We start from the raw sequence: 21,329 nt of genomic DNA, 5'->3' as shown, positions 1-21,329 counted from the left end.
TGTAGAGGTTTAATTGGTGCAAGGCCAATTGGACATGAAACTAGACATATAATAGCGCAATTTTAGTGAAGAAACCATGCCCAGAAAACCAAATCAAGTTGACCTAAAGATTGCCTTAATCCGGGTGGCCTGCAATCTACGTGGGTAAAATGACCAAATAAATAGTGTTTAGTCATTTGGTCATAACTCAGTGTAGAAAGGTCCAATTGACCTGAAATTTTGCTAGAACCAATATGAGATATAGACCTACAACTTTTATGAAGAAACCTAACCCAAATTATGACCATAACATATTCAAAAAGTGACCTGCATTCACTGTAAAAAAATACTATATATTTGGTTAGTCCAAAAAATCTGGAAAATTTGTAATCCGGCTAGTTGTGGTTTTTGGGCCATAACTTGAGCTACAAAACTCCAAATGGAGTGATTCAAAAAACGAAATGTAACTAGAAAAAATAAGGAACAACTTTCATGTTGACTACTTTGCCAAATTCCCACTATAAAAATGACTAATGGAACAGTAAACACAAAGCTTGAAATCTGAAAATTTTGAACAATTAACATTAAGCTTAGAAATGGTATTGGCAATCAATACCAAAAATTTTAGACTACAAAATGTGGTATGTTGGGAGTATTAAAACCAATGTACCTATTGTCTATGCAAAAGTTAACATTTTATTTGACAAATGAAATGAATAGTAATACCTAAACTTAAATTTCAAGAATTATATAAATTAAGAGTGTAACATGCCCTAGTACACCTAGCAAGATTGGTTTGGATAGGTTGGCATGCCAATAGGGTTCTGTTAGCAGTACTGCATATTGCTTCATGCCATTTTGTGTTTTATGGCGTTACATGCTATTCTGTGACATAATAGCCTTTGGCTATATTGATTGAGTTGTTATACTCGGGTTTTTATCCCTGATAATTATTATAACTTATTAGTTGTTCTGTTGCACACCAGGAGACACAATGTGACCGATGGTGTGATGGTCTGAGGTACTTAGTACCCAGTGCCAGTTTACCCGTTTATCCAGTCCAGTCGACTAGCCGAGGTTACTCGGTCAATGATAATAAATCTTACCAAATTTTAATCGAATAATACTGTAATAAATATCAGAAATTAAGTCTACCAAAAATGTAAAAATACATTATGCATACTTACTTTATTTTAGTTATTTTATTTTATATTGTCACCACTAAGTAGAATTACTTAGCGCGTCGCTTTTCCCATGTGCAGTTACTAGAGACATAGCTAGGGAGCCCAGCAGACATCAGACCGGGTGAACTTTCAAAGCTGCATACTGAGTCCAGAGTCACCTCACATCTATAGTGCACTTGGTAGGACATTAGGACTTTGGGTGGCATTTTGTATTAGTTTTGGATTGTAACTATAAGCTCTTGAAATTATTTGACAATGTAAATATATGAAATTTCATGTTATTGAAATTTTCTGTATATTATGTTGAAAAATGAAATGTTGAGAAATATACATGAATGTGATTTGAATGGTGATGTGAACAAAAATAGTGTGTAAATATGGAGATTGAGTTGAGATGTGTGTATATTGGAGTTCTGGATTTGAAAACTATATTGGAAGTGTCTTTTAAACAGGTTCAGAAGAACTGTTTTTTTCAATTTACAGCCGGCACTTTGCCAGATTTTCATTAAAATTTGTGGAAATTTCAAATCAATAAAAAATTGTAAATAAATAAGTAAAAAGGGTAAATTGAATTGAAATATGATTTGGTGCTTTGGCACACTGTGTGGCATACCTTACTTGGCTACACTGTAGACGGGTAAGGGTTGTCATATTTAGTGGTATCAGAGCATCGATTTAGGCATTTTTGGGCCTAGATAGAGTGCATACCATTGCATTGCATTTATTGTTAGTAGTATGCCCTAGAGCATATCATTTAGTATGTATCTTGTATATATTTTATTAATAAAAGGCATTTCCACTTTTCCGTTTACATAATATATTTATGTGTAATAGAAAAGGTCCATTGATATTTTGTTAGAAATATTATTCTTAAGTTGTTAAGAATATGAGTGACAATATTTCTAGCACAAAGTATCATAAATAGGTTCACAATCAAGGATACTTCATAATAAGGACATGACTTATCCAGAAAGATTGTATTCATGTTTGTTCCCAAGTTATTTATATGAGATATAAATAAGATGGAATGGTGAGTCTCATGCCATATAACAAACATGATAGGCACTTATAAATGATAAGTAGGCCGAACCAGTGACACTTATGACAAGCACATGGAGTTTACTCTTGTCAATGTTTTGTCATAAATCATATCAGTGCATATAATCTTTAGACATGAGATAGCACAGTTATCTTGTATATAGGTAGTTTGAGTTTGATACTGCTTTCATACTTGTACTATGTATGGGTATATGGGCATCTGTTGGCTCCTGCTAGTTATATATGGAGGTAGGTGTTGATCAAGAAGGAATCTGTTCCTCTAAGTAAATAGAGTTAAAATCCTATGTTCATTTAATTGTTCTTGATGTTTCAAGTTCTGGCAGACAGATAGATTTATTCGAGAAAGAGTTTACGATGAGAAAAATCTTTTAATCAAGAACTGGAATTAAAAGAGAACATAATATTCATAGCAAATGGAGTTTGACATAAACCATGACTCCAGCTTGAGTTGAGATTTTGTAACAGAGAGATTCTAGTGCATGGTAACATATGATTATAGGTTCATTTAAGGTAAATCTTATTACTAATTGGGTGGCCATGGCATGCTATGCTAGGTGTTAACCATGGTCTATGAGGTTCATAAAATGATTTAGAGAAATCATTTATGGTAAGAAAGAGTTCGATGATATCAAGAGTTGATATCATGTCTCATTGCCAATTAGTGATGAGCCTAGTAAGTCACACACATACACAAGTTATCACCTATTTAAATATGATTTAATTAATTAATTAAAGAGTTTAATTGATTAATTAAATAGATTTGGTTTGCAATAAAATTGCAAAGTCCCTAGCATGACTTGAAACCAAATCTAGATTATTGGATGTGTAGTATAAATTAAATTTATATTTAAAGTGTTTAAATATGAATTTAATTGATGAAAATTAATTAATAGAGATTAATTAATTAATTTATATTTGATATAAATTAATTAGAAGAAGAAAATAATTATTTTGGGTTAAGAACTCAAAATTAAGACACGAGGCATTTTGGTCATTTTGCAGTGTGACACGTGGCACCATGAGATGGTGACACATGGCATAACACATAAGCTTGCCAAATAATTTTAATCATGTAAGATGATTAAAATCAAGATTAAATATAGGTTTGACACTTGGCACAATGTGATTGGGTCACTTAAACCTAGAGCTAATCAAAAGGTGACATGTGGCTAGGGCTTAATGTGTTAACCTAGCTATTTAAGTGGGGTTATGAAAAGAAAACAGAACCAGCAGCCTCTCCTCTCATATGTCACGCCACTTTGAGCCTCTCCAGCTATTTCTCTTCATCTCTCATAAATTCAAAGAGATTAGCCATCAATCTCTTGAATTAAAAACACTAGAAATTGTTTCTAGTGTCCTGTTTGCATCTCTAATCTCTTAAAAGGCAGAACTTGAATTTCTAATTAATAGAAAAGGCTTTAGAAGCTGTTCAAGGGCTGCCATAGGTGTTCTTGGTGTGGACAAGCTAGAGGGACAACATCTGGTGTCCTGAAGACGAATCTCAAAGGCACAGACACGCTGCAGCACATCAAGAGGTTAGTGTAATCGTTCTTGATTTAATCTAGGGTTCTAAAATTAATCTGATTAATTTTAAAATCTTAAATGGCAAATACAGATCCAAAAACATATTAAAAGAGTTTTAATATGTTGTTTATCATTGAAATCAAATAGATAAAAATAAATCTTGCATGGTGCTTGTGACCCTAGGTGAAAATTTTTGAATTCAATGCTATAATCTTGTGTTTTTCACGCTTCCGTTCCTTCAATTGGTATCAGAGCCACTATATTTGCCATTTAGATTGTTGATTATATGATTTAATTGTGTGATTTGATCATAAGATGATTGATTCATTGCTGGTTGGATTAAGAGGTGTGGCGTCACACATGGTGAAGCCACCAATGGTGGCGGCAACAATGGTTCCATGGGTGGTTCAAGGTTTGGCTTTTAATTCTGCAATTGTTGTATGATCTAAGGCCTATTCTTTGACTAATTAAAGTGTTTAATTAGTAGTTTTAATCACACAATTAAATTATGATTCAAATCAGAATTTTAAAAAATGTTTGAATGTAATTCAAATCTGAATTTTAAAAGTTGTTTGAATGAGATTCAAATCCGAATTTTTAAAGTTGTTTGAATCATATTTAAATCTGATTTTTTAAAATTGATTCAATAAAATTCAGATCTGATTTTTTAAAAAATATTTGAATGTGATTCAAATCTGATTTTTTAAAAAATGTTTGAATGTGATTCAAATCTGAATTTTTGAAGTTGTTTGAATGTGATTCAAATCTGAATTTTTAAATTTGTTTGAATGAGATTCAAATCTGAATTTTTAAATTTATTTGAATCATATTCAAATCTGGATTTTTAAGTTGAATATGAGATATTCAATTTAATTTAAGTATGTATGTTTTATTTAATTGTTAAATAGTGATATGCATGATGGATGATCATGGACTATAAAAGACCAATGTGATTGGATTTATTTCTTTTATGTTTCTTTGGGATTGTAAATTAATTTATTTTAATTTATTTTGGGCATATATTATTAAGTTTGTAATATTTTTGGGTTGTAATTTCATTTATTTAAGTTCTTGTAAATTCGCCTTGGTATGCCAAGGATTACTATGTAATATTGGATTGCAAGAAGTTCAAGGAGGTCAAGAGCATTGGTGGGACCAGTGGGAGGAATTCAATATCAAGTGTTGATTATGTACTCCTTCAGCAACTCTTGTAAAATGAATGAATGAAATGCACCTAGGAATGCCACGATTCAATTCTTGGTGGCTCAATTGAATCCCTTAGAAAGTCCATGATCATACCATATTTACTGCTTATCCATGAATGCATGAGATGTATGGGAATGTATGCAATTATATGATATATGCATGCTAAATGGATAATGTGCAAAGTGAGACCTTAATAGTAATTAGGATGGCTATAAAATCTTCCAAACAAATGATTAAGTTGGAAATGCTATAATTAAAGTAATTATAACATAAGCCCTCCATTGGGCAATTATTTTAAGAAATTTTAAATAGTTTCATGTGATGCTATTAATTTAAAAGCTTTTCTTAAGAATAATTGTTAAGCATTATATGTTGTAATTATGTAAATTGTGTGGTTGCCAATATTGGATGTACCTTAGGATATTAAAATTATTTGCATAATTATCGGCTCAATGGGATCAACTTAACTAATGCAAGATAAGTCAATAATGGATGTACCTGAGATTTTGAGCATTAGGGGCTAGGTAAAGGATTGAACCTCACATGAGATGTGATGGGCAAGGAGTTGCTCACTTATAGTTTATTGTAATTCCAATAATGGATGTACTTGAGGATGATCAATAGAATTATAAGAATTCAATCACCCACTAGAAATCCATCCAACTAGGATTTGCTTTCTACTTTGGAAGTGTAGGATTTGCTAAGTTAGTGGGAGGACCAATTTGATTAAAAGACCATAATCATTTTGGTTAATTACATGATACATTTATTAATTAATCTGGTTATTTTCTGCAGATTAATTTTACGATAAAAATGAGCACAAAACAACCACCACCATCCAATATCCTTGCAAGCATACTTGATCACAACAGTTGACAGGACCTAACTGTCTGATTGGCTAAGAAATTTGAAACTTGTCTGAACCTTGAACATATAGGATATGTTCTAGATTCAAATGTTCTGGTCCCTTACCTCCAGAGGCCACACAAGAGGAACATGATACTTTGGACAAGTGGAAGGAGCATGATATGAGAGCTAAGTGTTACATGCTTGCTTCCATGAGTAATGAGTTCTGAAGCAACATGAGAACATGCAGAGTGCTAGTGAGATCCTCCTTCACCTACAAGAGTTGTATGGTGAGCACAGCAGAATGCTAGGTATGAGATATCTAGACGTTATTCCGTATGAGGATGTCCGAGGGCAGAATGTTGGGGATCATGTCCACAAGATGATTCGGTGATTGAGCGGTTGGAACATCTTGACTTCAACATGGATTTCCAACTACAAACGGATTTGATCCTTGATCCCTTCACGAGTCTTTTGGGAATTTTGTGACAAATTTCCATATGACTAAACAGAATGCACCTTAGCTGAATTACTCAACATGCTGGTTATTGCCCAAAAGAATATGCCGTGCAATAAAGGAAAAGAGGTAGCTTTGGTTGCATCTTCTTACTGGAAGGTCCAACAAGAAGAAAGGCAATAAGAAAAAGAAACCTCGATTCTGGTCCTTCCAAGAAAATAGCTAAGCGTAAAAGGAAGACTAAAGGCGATGAAGGCAAAGGAAAGTGTTTCCATTGCCAAAAGGATGGGCCTTTGGAAAAGGAACCGCCTGAGTATCTTGCTTCTCTGAAGGACAAGAAGGATACACCTTGGAAGGTATGTCCATATCTTGTTATTTAGATTACGATGATACTTATAGTTCATCTACAGCTTGGGTTTTAGATATCGGTGCAGTTCTCACATTTCTAATGATATGCAGAACTAGCAAACAAGAGCGACTTGCATTCTCAAGATATTAGAGTCGGATTGGCAATGGCTCAGCTGAAGCTTTAGCCATAGGATCTAAATCTTTTACATGTTTGGACATGTTTTGTGTTTGGATAATATTTTATATGTACCTGATGCTTTTAAGAACATCATTTCTATATCTAGTTTGACTAGAAATGGCTATGAATTTCAGTTCGCAGATGATGTTTGCAATATTTATTTTGGAAATAAATATGTTGGTTCGGGTTATATGAATGATGGTCTTTATTATTTGGATAATAATGACAAACACAAAATGAATGCAAGTGATCTAAAAGAATACAATGCCATGGTGAAAACCAACTCAAGTTCAAAATATATTTGGCACTTAAGGTTATGTCATGTTGCAGAAGATAGGATTGCAAAATTGGAGAAAATGGGGATTCTATCCTCATTGGGCTCTGAGCCTACTCCAACTTGTGAATCTTGCCTTCAAGGCAAAATGACTAGATCACCCTTTATTGGACAAGGGCTAAGAGCTGAAAATATTTTGGAACTAATACATAGTGATGTATGTGGTCCGTTTAAAGAAATGGCTAGAGGGGGCTTTCATTATTTTATTACCTTTACTGATGATAAATCAAGGTTTGGGTATTTGTATTTGATGAAATACAAACATGAATCTTTTGAAAAGTTCAAAGAATTTAAATCTGAAGTAGAAAATCAAACAGGAAAGAATATTAAAGCTCTTCGATCAGATCGTGGAGGTGAATATTTGAGTACTGAATTTGATGAATACTTGAGAGAGCATGGCATTATTTCTCGGTGACTCCTCCAGAACGCCACGGTGAATGGTGTATCTGAAGGAGAAATCGTACCTATTGGATATGGTACGTAGTATGATGAGCTATCTTGATATGCCAATCTCCTTTGGGGATTTGCATTAGAATCGACTTTGTATATTCGAATAGGATTCCATCAAAATCGCTTTCTTCCACACCTTATGAGATATGGCCTGGAAGAAAACCACGTCTTAAGCATGTTAAGATTTGGGGTTGTCCAGATTATAATAAATAGCTGAACACTGATATATTTGAGTCCAGATTTGAAAAGGTCGATATGTTGGATATCCAAAAGATAGTTTTGGATATTATTTTTATTTGCCTACTTCACAAAAGGTAGTGATAAGTAGAGATGCCACATTTCTTGAACAACAGTTTGTTCAAGAAGGAGGCAAAGGAAGGCAAATAGAGTTAGAATTGGAGAATTCTGACCAACCAATGCATCGATGGATATAGATCCATCTAGTCAACCTATACCCATTGATGAAACATCTACAATTGTTCCTCGTAGAACAACCGGGTATCTCACCCACCAGTGAGATATGGTTTTCTTCATGAAGAAGAACAAGAGTTGTCTACTCATGAAGAAGTAGATCATGGAGATGATTCGCTTACCTATGAAGAAGCTATATCAGATATAGACTCTTCAAAATGGATTGATGCTATGAAATCCGAGATTGATTCCATGTATAAGAATCAAGTTTGGGATCTTGTTGACCCACATGAAGGTATTGTACCTATAGGGAACAAATGGGTTTTCAAGAAGAAAATTGGTTCTGATGGAAAGGTAGAGACCTATAAGGCAAGGCTAGTAGCGAAAGGGTTTCGCCAAAGGCAAGGAATAGACTATGAGGAGACTTTCTCGCCTGTTGCCATGCTTAAATCAATTAGGATTTTATTAGCAATAGCTGCATACTATGATTATGAGACTTGGCAGATGGATGTCAAAACAGCTTTTCTCAATGGATACATTGAAGAAAACATTTTCATGGAACAACCTAGGGGATTTGAATCCCAAGATGGTTCCAAGGTATGCAAGCTAAAGCGATCCATTTATGGGTTGAAACAAGCTTCGAGGAGTTGGAACATCCGTTTTGATGAAGCCATTAAATCTTTTGGTTTTATCAAAAATGAGGATGAGCCATGTTTATATAAGAAGGTTAGTGACAGTGCTATCACTTTCCTTGTCTTATATGTGGATGACATACTGTTGATGGGTAATAATACGGGTATGTTGACGACTATAAAGGTATGGTTGTCAAATACATTCTCCATGAAAGACTTAGGGGAGGCAACCTATATTCTTGGGATTCGCATCTATAGAGATAGAGCGAAAAGAATAATTGGTATATCCCAAAGTCTATACTTGGAAAAGGTGTTAAAGAGGTTTAACATGCTTGATTCCAAGAGAGGATTGTTACCAGTGAGACATGGTATCCACCTTTCTAAAGAGATGTCTCCAAAGACACCTGAAGAAAGAGATAAGATGGCCATGATTCCATATGCTTCGGCTATTGGAAGTTTAATGTATGCAATGTTGTGTACTAGGCCGGATATCGCATATGCTGTTAGTTTGACTAGCAGGTATCAATCCAATCCAGGTTTGGAACACTGGATAGCTGTCAAGAATATTCTTAAGTACTTGAGAAAAACTAAGGATTTATTCTTGATTTATGGAGGTGGAGACTTGCAATTGGATGGTTATACTGATTCTGATTTCCAATCAGATATCGATGATAGAAAGTCTACCTCTGGATATGTGTTCATTTGTAATGGAGGTGCGATCGGTTGGAAGAGTTCCAAGCACCACGCATCGCAGATTCCACTACAGAGGTCGAGTATATTCTCGCATCGATGTCGCAAAGGAAGTCGTTTGGATAAAGAAGTTCGTGATGTAACTTACGGTAGTTCCTTCCATTGAGTCAGAAGTACCATTACATAGTGACAACAATGGAGCGATCATCTGAGCTAAGGAACCAAGGTCTCACCGTAAATCCAAACACATAGAAAGGCACTACCACATTATCGGAGATATAGTTGGGCAAGGCAATATAGCCATGCAGAAAATAGCATCACTGAAAATCCGGTGATTCATTCACTAAGCCTTTGTCACAAGCTCGTTAGACCGACATCTTGAGAAGATGGGTCTAAGGTATTGTAATGAATGGCTCTAGTGCTAGTGGGAGATTGTTAGTAGTAAGCACTATAGCATAACATTAAGTATGTATCAAGTATATATTTTATTAATAAAAGGCATTTCCACTTTTCCGTTTACATAATATATTTATGTGTAATATAAAATGTCCATTGATATTTTGTTAGAAATATTATTCTTAAGTTGTTAAGAATATGAGTGACAATATTTCTAGCACAAAGTATCATAAATAGGTTCACAATCAAGGATACTTCATTATAAGGACATGACTTATCCGTAAAGATTGTATTCATGTTTGTTCCCAAGTTATTTATATGAGATATAAATAAGATGGAATGGTGAGTCTCATGCCATATAACAAACATGATAGGCACTTATAAATGATAAGTAGGTCGAACAGTGACACTTATGACAAGCACATGGAGTTTACTCTTGTCAATGTTTTGTCATAAATCATATCGATGCATATAATCTTTAGACTGAGATAGCACAGCTTATCTTGTATATAGGTAGTTTGAGTTTGATCTCGCTTTCATACTTGTACTATGTATGGGTATATGGGCATCTGTTGGCTCTGCTAGTTATATATGGAGGTAGGTGTTGATCAAGAAGGAATCTGTTCCTCTAAGTAAATAGAGTTAAAATCCTATGTTCATTTAATTGTTCTTGATGTTTCAAGTTCCTGCCAGACAGATAGATTTATTCGTAAAAGAGTTTCGATGAGAAAAATCTTTTAATCAAGAACTGGAATTAAAAGAGAACATAATATTCATAGCAAATGGAGTTTGACATAAACCATGACTCGGCTTGAGTTGAGATTTTGTAACAGAGATTCTAGTGCATGGTAACATATGATTATAGGTTCATTTAAGGTAAATCTTATTACTAATTGGGTGGCCATGGCATGCTATGCTAGGTGTTAACCATGGTCTATGAGGTTCATAAAATGATTTAGAGAAATCATTTATGGTAAGAAAGAGTTCTGATGATATTAAGAGTTGATATCATGTCTCATTGCCAATTAGTGATGAGCCTAGTAAGTCACACACATACACAAGTTATCACCTATTTAAATATGATTTAATTAATTAATTAAAGAGTTTAATTGATTAATTAAATAGATTTGGTTTGCAATAAAATTGCAAAGTCCCTAGCATGACTTGAAACCAAATCTAGATTATTGGATGTGTAGTATAAATTAAATTTATATTTAAAGTGTTTAAATATGAATTTAATTGATGAGAAATTAATTAATAGAGATTAATTAATTAATTTATATTTGATATAAATTAATTAGAAGAAGAAAATAATTATTTTGGGTTAAGAACTCAAAATTAAGACACAGGGGCATTTTGGTCATTTTGCAGTGTGCCACGTGGCACCATGAGATGGTGACACATGGCATAACACATAAGCTTGCCAAATAATTTTAATCATGTAAGATGATTAAAATCAAGATTAAATATAGGTTTGACACTTGGCACAATGTGATTGGGTCACTTAAACCTAGAGCTAATCAAAAGGTGACATGTGGCTAGGGCTTAATGTGTTAACCTAGCTATTTAAGTGGGGTTATGAAAAGAAAACAGAACCAGCAGCCTCTCCTCTCATATGTCACGCCACTTTGAGCCTCTCCAGCTATTTCTCTTCATCTCTCATAAATTCAAAGAGATTAGCCATCAATCTCTTGAATTAAAAACACTAGAAATTGTTTCTAGTGTCCTGTTTGCATCTCTAATCTCTTAAAAGGCAGAACTTGAATTTCTAATTAATAGAAAAGGCTTTAGAAGCTGTTCAAGGGCTGCCATAGGTGTTCTTGGTGTGGACAAGCTAGAGGGACAACATCCGGTGTCCTCAAGACGAATCTCAAAGGCATGCACGCTGCAAAGACATCAAGAGGTTAGTGTAATCGTTCTTGATTTAATCTAGGGTTCTAAAATTAATCTGATTAATTTTAAAATCTTAAATGGCAAATACAGATCCAAAAACATATTAAAAGAGTTTTAATATGTTGTTTATCATTGAAATCAAATAGATAAAAATAAATCTTGCATGGTGCTTGTGACCCTAGGTGAAAATTTTTGAATTCAATGCTATAATCTTGTGTTTTTCACGCTTCCGTTCCTTCAATTATAAGTGTTAAGGTGACATTGATGCAGGTCTGTTTGTTTTCTTAGTTTGATTAGGATATGGATCCTGCTTCTCAAAGACCAGTTGATGAAGAGGTGGAGAGTCGTGCTCCACTAAGGGCTGAATCTGGGTGTAGGGGAGAATCTGCTCCACCAGCAGTTGAGGCACCTGCCCAACCTCAGTTTGCATTATTTTAGCAAATGACCAAGTTTTACCGGCAAATGATGGGGGCAATTCCACCACCACAACCACAGCCACAACCTCCACCAGCACCACAGAAGTCCCATTTAGAGAAACTGCGAAAACATGGGGCTGTGGATTTCTTTGGGAAGAAGGAGGATGATCCCATGACAGCGGAAAACTGGTTGGATAGAACAATCAGAGTACTGAAACAGCTTCATTGCACCCCCGAGCAGAACCTGGAGGGTGCTGTGTCCCTACTTCAGGATGATGCATACCAGTGGTGGGACACAGTAACCAGTGAGGTGCAACCGGATCAAATCACTTGGGATTACTTCCCAACAGAGTTCAGGAAGAAGTATGTTAGTAACATGTATTTAGAAGAGAGAAGAAGAGAATTTATCAGTCTGAGACAGAGGCAACTATTTGTGGTAGAGTATGAGCGAGAATTCGTCAGACTGAGCCGGTAAAGGAGGGAGATAGTCCCTACAGAGGCAGAGAGGTGCAGAAGGTTTGAAGAAGGGCTCAATGACAATATTAAAGTCATGATAACAGCATTGGAGATCATAGATTTTGCCAAATTAGTAGATGCTGCATCGAAAGTAGAAAGAGTCCGAATAAATGAGCAAACTAGAAGGGAAAGACAGCAGAAGAGGGGTCCAAGTCAATCCAGTTCATTTTCTGTTCCCAGTAAGAAGAGTAAGGGTCCTCTTGCTCAGGGTTCAGGACAACCACAAGGTCAGGGTCAGTCCCAGGGGCCCAGACCATAGTTCACACCTAGGAGAGGTCCATCCACACCATCAGTGGGCAGCTATCCAGGAATGGTGTTTAGGGGACCAGGCCCAACATCTTCTGCCTGTCCATACTGCCAGAAGTGGCACAAGGGGGACTGTTGGTGAGTGACTGGTGCATGCTTATAGTGTAGATCTACAGAACATCAGATCAAAAATTGTTCAAAGAGGACTGCTACAACTGCTCCAACACAAGCAGAAAGACCTGCTCCTGCACCACAAAGGGGTAGGAAGCCCGGTAAATCTGAGGCAGCTGGTCCATCAGTGAGGCCTGCATCTGAGTCAGCTGAGAGGCTAGAGGCTAGAGTACCTACCAGAGCCTATGCCATCAGAGCTTAGGAGGAGCAAGATGCCCCGGATGTCATCAGGGGTACATTTTCTCTCTATAACACTTCTGTGCTTGCATTGGTGGATCCAGGATCCACTCATTCATACATTTGCATCAAACTACCCATAGAGAGGGGAGTTCCAGTAGAGGAGAGTGATCAAGACATTCTGATCACAAATCCACTAGGCCACAGTGTGGTAGTGAATAAAGTGTACAAAGGTTGCCCATTGAGGATTCAGGGGTATGAATTTTCGGCAGACCTAATTGAATTGCCCTTCCACTAGTTTGATGTGATTTTGGGAATGGATTGGTTGTCATGTCATCAGGCAATAGTTGATTGCAAATTGAAGAGGATTTCTCTGAAAACTTCTGATGGTAATGAGATTACTGTTGTGGGTGAAAGGACAGATTTCCTGTCCAATGTTATCTCAGCCACAGTTGCAAGAAGATTGATGAGAAAAGACTGTGAAGCTTACTTAGCACACGTGGTTGATACTAGGCAGACTAAGCCGAATCTGTGTGATATACCCACAGTAAGAGACTTCCTAGATGTGTTTCCTGAAGAATTGCCTAGTTTACCAACAAAAAGGGAAGTCGAGTTTGATATTGAGGTAATGCCGGGTACAGCACCAATTTTTATTGCCCCTTATAGGATGGCACCTACTGAATTGAGGGAGTTGAAAATTCAGTTGCAGGAGTTACTCGATAAGGGGTTCATATGCCCAGTGTGTCACCATGGGGAGCTTCGGTGCTGTTTGAGAAGAAGAAGGATGGAACATTGAGATTGTGCATTGATTACTGGTAGTTGAACAAAGTAACTGTGAAGAATAAATATCCGTTGCCCAGAATTGACGATCTGTTTGATCAGTTGAAGGGAGCCAGTGTATTTTCAAAAATTGATCTCAAATCAGGGTATCATTAGCTGAGGGCAAAGGATGCAGATTTGTCAAAAATTGCATTCAGAACTCGATATGGGCATTATGAACTTTTAGTGATGCCGTTTGGATTAACAAATGCACCAGCATCATTTATGGACCTTATGAACTGTATCTTCCATCCATTGCAACACCCCTATGGTTGGTAGTGCGTTCTACTGCTCTGGTGACCAGTGTCTATCCGGACAGTTAAAATGCCTAGAACTAATTTAAATATTAGTGAGGAGGCATAGAATAATGAAATACAAGAAAATAAAATACAAGAAAAACAAAGGAAAAATAATAGCAATGAAATGTAACCAAGTTAAACGAACTGAGAACCCTAGTGATGGGTGATTGCACCGGGAAGTTGCGGCGTGGTCCGTTGACTAGCCCTGGACCGCGGGGAACCTTGGAAATATTTTTAAGACATAATTAAAGACCTATTGAAGCATAAATATCATTAGAAATATCAAAAAAAAATTAATTAATTAGTACAAAGAAAAAGTGAGAAATCGAGAAAACGACAAAACTCGGTGTTGCCGAAAAATCGGGAATGCAACCTAAACAGGGGCATTGTGATCATTTGACACCCTAAGTTGTCTTTTGACCTAAATGTCCATTAAAAATACATGAAATTACACTTGGAAAATGTCATGAAAAATTAAATTGGTGGTACCAAATGTAAATAGCAAAAGATAAGAGATTAATGTGGGAATAAAGAAACTTAAGAATTAAAAAACATTATATTCTAACTTAGTGCTACACTCACACCTAAAGTGGACCACTAAACCTTCATTTGGATAGCAGATTTTCATCTTCTTCAACCTCCCAAAAAAACTAGCTGAAATTGGAGGATGAAAACCTCCATGGCCAAATTGTCCCAAGCTCCATGCAACCATGAATCCCACCTCCATTCCATTTGATTCCTTCAGAAAAGTTGTTCTACACCACTTGGGCAGTAGATAGGCGACAAGAAGATCAAGTTTAGTCAAGGTTTTGAAGAGTTTCCAAAGTAGTAAGTATGTGTTTTTTTATTATTGTTTCATTAAACTTTGTATGGATGCTCTGGGTAGTTGAATTGTGGAAGGATTTTTGAAGTTTGATGAGTTAAGGGAGAGGTCCACTTTTGGCAGCCATGGAACTTCAATAAGGGCAATTTATCTTTGCATGTAAATGATAGATTAAAGTGTTGATATAAGTGTTTATGTGTGTAGGAATAAATTGGGTGATGTGTACTAAATGTATATGTGAAAGTACACTTGACTTTGGAAGCTTGGAAGTTAATTGAAAGAGATGTACATTTTGGCAAAGTTAAAGTGTAGATCAAATATGTTATTTCATGGGTTGGTTTATGGAATTATATTGTTGAATTATGGTGCTTGTTATGGCAGCATGTATATGTGTATAGAGGTTTGAGTATGGACATGTAAATGAGCTTGTCATGTGGTTAAATTAATTGTAATTTGGACTTGGAAAATTCTGGACTATAATGTGTATATTGAGTGTGGTTATAAGCTACCAAAATGACCAAAAATGAGTTGCTAAATGTGTTTATGTTATGGTACAAAACAGAAATGGCATGAAGGAAGTGACTTGGTAAGTGTTAAATGTGTCCTTTGGTATGTGATGAAGAGTATGTTGCAGGGCAGTGTGTGTTTTGGCTTAGAACCTTACGTGTGTAACTCCAATTGGTATGAGACCAATTGGAGGTGAAACTAGGCACAAAATGTGCCAACTTTCATGAAGGAAGCTTCCAAAAATTCTACTTGGAAGGTGTCTTGAAAAATGACCAAATCCAGATTAATGCATTTAAGGCCTGAAAATTGACCATTTGGGCAGTAGTTAGTGTTTTGGCCATAACTCATTCAAAACAGGTCCAATTGACCTGAAATGTTTACCATGAATAGTTGAGACATATATCTACAAGTCTTTTGAAGACACCAAAGCCCAGAAATGACCATAAGCAAGTCAAATAGCTTGCAAAAATTTGGGTCCAAAAACTGGCTGAACCAAAAGTGACCTAAAAATGACCTAAAATGACCATTTTGGTGCATTCTGACTAGCAATAGTAAAATGACAATACTTTGGTCTACATAACTCAGAATGACTGAAATTTTGCCCCGCGTGCAATATGACATAGATCTACAAGTTTGTACTTTTGACCAAAACCCGAAAACTGAGGGAACTAGGTCATCCGGCTAGGTCAAATTAGTATACTAAAATTCGGCAAATTGCAATAAAATGCAATATACATGGAAATAAATTTGGTAGCATGTACCAATACAAAAAGGCTATAAAATGTGACGCATTGGTAACATTAAAACCTAATTCACCTAGAGTGCATCGAGGGTCGACATCTTAGGTTGACTAAGGAAATAATAGAATTCAATAAATTAATTATTAAACCTTATTGTTAGAGACAGTTTAAATGAGTACTGAAACACTTCAAATTGTGTGTTTCAGTTAGCAAAGACTCAGGGAAAGGGAAGGAAACACCGAGTCAGGGCCAAGAGGCATATATCAGAGGTTTGTGCACAATAGTTATTTCTTTTGAATTTTTCAATTGAAATAAATTATGATTATTTGTATGTTATTGTTTTAAATTGTGTTTGTGCATAATAGTTATTTCTGTTGAATTTTTCAATTGAATAAATTATGATTATTTGTATGTTATTATTTTAAATTGTGTTTGTGCACAATAATTTTGATTTCTTATTTTCTACTTAAAAATTTATTTGAACATTATAGTTCTAAATTGTGTCTATGCATAATACTTTTTATATTCACTGCTTTTACTAGAAAATTTATTTGGAGAAATGAGTTATGAATAAATTTTGATTGTTTTGGCTTTGGGAATATTATTTGGAAATTATTGTGTTCCCTACTTTGCAAATGGAAATTTTGAGATAAAGTGTGATTTGTGTTTTGTACGAAATATTGTGATTTAGAATTGTTTTGATTCACACTTGGCATGATAATGTTACTATGTCCCTCCTCCATTTATGGGGTGAGTGTGATTATATTCCTCCCTTTTCGACTTGCCAGTCTGAGGTGAGTGTGGATGAGTACTCATTATCTAGCTAGCTTCCTCCCTCATTGATTTCGATTAGTGGGGTGAGTGTGTCTTGTCGTGCTGTACAACACGGCATGTGCGGAAAAATTGTTTCATTTATTGATTGGCAACACTGTATTATTCAGTTATTTGATCAAATTGTGTTATTGATTGGCAAAATTGTATTATTCAGTTATTTGATCAAATGGTGTTATTGATTGGCAAAACTGTGTTATTCAATTGTTTGATCAAATTTGTGTTATATGAACTTTGTAAATTGTGAAATGGAATTGTGAATTATTTGATTTGTGAATTGTCAATAAAAGATTTATATATCGCATTTCAAATTATTATTGTGCACCACTGAGTAAATTTTACTCAGCAATAGCTTTTCATTGCTGTCGCAGGTAAACAGACTAGCAGGGTAGCAGATTAGGCTGCTAATGCTATATTGAGAGTCCATCGGGTATATTGAGTATACCATATTTTGCATTTTGTATTGTAATGCATGTTCACTGTATGTATATAGTGTTCTTGGTTTTGAGCAGTTGTAAATTTAAAATTGTACATTGAAGTTATAAAATAAGTTGTAAATTATTTTGGCTTGTAAAATTTGTGATATATTTCTTTTATCTCAGCCTTTGAAAATACTAAAAAATTACTATGGATTTGAGTTGAGAAACATATTAAGTTAATTAAATGTTGGTGTTTAAGATTGAAAAATATATTTGAAGTGTTTTTTACAGGTTTTTGAAGAACTATTTTATTCCAAAATACAGATGGCACTCTGCCAAAATTTTTACAGAAATTACCAATAATCCAAATGTGTTAGTTGTTCCACTTCAGTTCAAAAAAGAAAAAATTTTTAACACCTGCAGATAGCGCTCACCACTGTAAACGAAGTAAGAAAAGTTTTAAAATATCTTGTAGTGTATTTAATGGGTTATCAGTAGACGAAGTTAGTAATTCATTAGGTATACTACGGGATCATGTTATGCCTCACAGAGGAGTAGGGTGTGACATGTTTAAATGGTATCAGAGCTAGTTTTTAAATTCTGTTTTCACCAGTAATTTAAATATTCTTTCTTTATAGTACAACTGTTCAATGTCATTGTTTGATACATGCAGTATATTACATTATAAATATGCACTAACGAGAGGAAATCTCCTCGTGTTATTTGTTCAGGAGGTCTAAGATCCTCGAATTGACTATGGAAGAGGGTAATCGTTCAATCGATCAATTGATAGAGGCTGAGGTATAAGGGGATGCCCCAACCCTACTCAATGTCAGTGGATCAGCTGCACCAGCCCCTTCAGTACTGTAGTTTCCTGCTTAGTTCGCTCAGCAGATGGCTGCAATGTTCCAACAGATGACTGGTAATGTGCCTACTCAAGTCCCACTACAGGCACCAGTGGTACAACCACAGTCTTCTGCTAGGCAGTATGACAAATTGATGAAATATGGGGCTACTAAGTTCAAGGGGATAGTAGATCCTCCAGAGGCAGAACAGTGGTTAGAAAGAATGGATAGGGTGTTCAAGAAGCTAAATTGTATAGAGGAGCTCAGATTTGAATATTCAGTGTCTCTGCTACAGGGGGATGCATATGACTGGTGGAAAACCATTCCCCATAGTCTGGTAAAACCTTTAGTGCTAACATGGAATGATTTTCTATGGGAGTTCAGATAAAAATATATCCCTGATGCTTATGTAGACCAGAAGCTGCAAGAGTTCCTAAAGTCTAAAACAGGGGAGTAGATCAGTGGCTGAATATGAAAGGGAATTTTCCTGCCTGAGCCATTATGTAGTAAGTCTACTTTCTACCAGTAGGGAGAGATGTAAGAGGTTTGAAATCGGCTTGAAGCCCAGTATCAGATTACAAGTCGTCAGATTCAAACATAACAACTTCGCTGAGCTTATTTCTCAAGCACTGGAATTAGAAAGAATTGAATCTGAAGCGGCCCCTGATAAAAAGACATCAGAGAAGACAGAAAAAGAGGAAAAGTCAGTAGAACAGAATTCTAGTGGTCCTACTGGAAAGAGGAAAAACTTTGGGGGACACAGCAAAGGTGGTAAGAAGTCCGGTAGAGATAGATCCTCTGGACAAAAATCACCCTGATCGGATCAGCAAAATCAGTAGAAACCCATAAATGCGCTGTCAGATCGTCTTTGTGAAACTTATGGTAAACCACATAGTGGGGTGTGTTATAGAGCCGTATGAGCATGTTTTAATTGTGGAGAGACTGGTCGTTTTGCTAGGGATTGTGCAAATCCATGTCATTCTGGATCATTTACCACACCAAGGGGATCAACCCAAGTTTCTACCCCAAAGAGTTCACCATCAGTTAATAGAGGCAGAGGTAGAGGTAGGGGTAGTACACCTAGAACTTAGAGTACTGTGAATCAGCCACAACAGGGTGATGCTTTAGCTGGAGTATACGCTATACGGCAGAGAGAAGAGACTGAGACTTTTGACATTGTTGCTGGTACTTTCTCAATTAGTTACTAAGATATATATATGTATTGTTTGACCTGGAGTCTGCATACTTTTATGTTAGTGTTAGAACTATATGTTTTGTTGTTATTCCTTTACAGGGGATTAAATTTTGATGCATTAGTGATTAGTCCTTTAAGATAGGGATTATGATAATAAGTGAAATTAGTTTTGAAAGAGTTTATCGATGAAAAGTATTTTCTAACACACCATAAATTATAAAGCTAAACGGTAAGCCTACTTAATGTAAGGCAAGAGGACGTAAAAGTAAGTTACAGTAATAGAATTGCTCTAGATGGGGGCAAGGATGTTACTGTTAGTAATTGTTAATGGATATTGTAATCAGAATAAGATTTGAATATCAGTAAATTCGAAAAGGATAAAATATTGAAAAATTTGATCTGTTGGGATGTATCATAGTAACTATGCAATGTTCTTGATGTTTGTACTGTAAGCTGCAGATTACAGTACTGACTTGAGATTATTGTGTACAGCTATGTACTACTCGATAGTACACCAAGGTGAGAATAGTTGCCAACGGCATCTGTTTTGGTATAGTTATGCTAGGACATAACTTAATTGTTAGAAATAAGTTTGAAAATCCTACTTAGGGATTTAAAACTAAAAAGTTAGAAAATCGAAAGGTTATAGTTTAGTACAAAAGGAAGTAAAAATTTGAACAGTTGGTTCAGATATAACAAAGAAATGTTACGAATGTGAGGAAGACTATTGACTAGAATGGTCAGAGGACTAATGACTAGATAAATCATTCTAACATGACCTCAAGGGGTCATTCAAGAAGGAATGTGAACTGAAATATTAGACAACACAATAGTAAGAGAAGATTGGTGTTATATAAATAAATTAAATGTTGTATTAGATTGTTAAAAGTCTTATACAAATTCAAGGGAAAGAAGATTATACGATCATATAGAAAGGAGAAAATAAATGTACGACTATTGTAAGATAGCTATTGGGTAAAATTTCGCGGATGAAATTTATTTTAAGGGGGGGAGAATTGTAACACCCCTATGCTTGGTAGTGTGTTCTACTGTTCCGGTGACCAGTGTCTGTCCGGACAGCTAGAATGCCTATAACTATATTTAAATATTAGTGAGGAGGCATAGAATAATGAAATACAAGAAAAGAAAATATAAGAAAAACAAAGGAAAAATAATAGCAATGAAATGTAACCAAGTTAAACGAGCCGAGAACCCAAGGGATGGGTGGTTGCACCGGGAAGTTGCAGCGTAGACCGTTGACTAGCCCTGGATCGCGGAAAACCCTAGAAAATATTTTTAAGATATAATTAAAGACCTATTGAAGCATAAATATCATTAGAAATATAAAAAAAAAGAAATAATTAATTAGTACAAAGAAAAAGTGAGAAATCGAGAAAACGACAAAACTCGGTGTTACGGAAAAATCGGGAATGCAACCCGAACAGGGGCATTGTGGTCATTTGACACCCCGAGTTATCTTTTGACCTAAATGTCCATTAAAAATATATGATATTACACTTGGAAAATATTATGAAAAATTAAATTGGTGGTACCTAATGTAAATAGCAAAAGATAGGAGCTTAATGTGGGAATAAAGAAACCTAAGAATAAACAAACATTATATTCTCACTTAGTGCTCCGCTCACACCTAAAGTGGACCACTAAACCTTCATTTGGACAGTAGATTTTCATCTTCTTCAACTTCTCAAAAAACCAGCCAAAATCGAAGGATGAAAAC

The sequence above is a fragment of the Hevea brasiliensis genome, chromosome 10, assembly GCF_030052815.1.
Source record: "Hevea brasiliensis isolate MT/VB/25A 57/8 chromosome 10, ASM3005281v1, whole genome shotgun sequence".
NCBI lineage: Eukaryota > Viridiplantae > Streptophyta > Magnoliopsida > Malpighiales > Euphorbiaceae > Hevea > Hevea brasiliensis.
Note: the sequence above shows the minus strand (reverse complement) of the source record.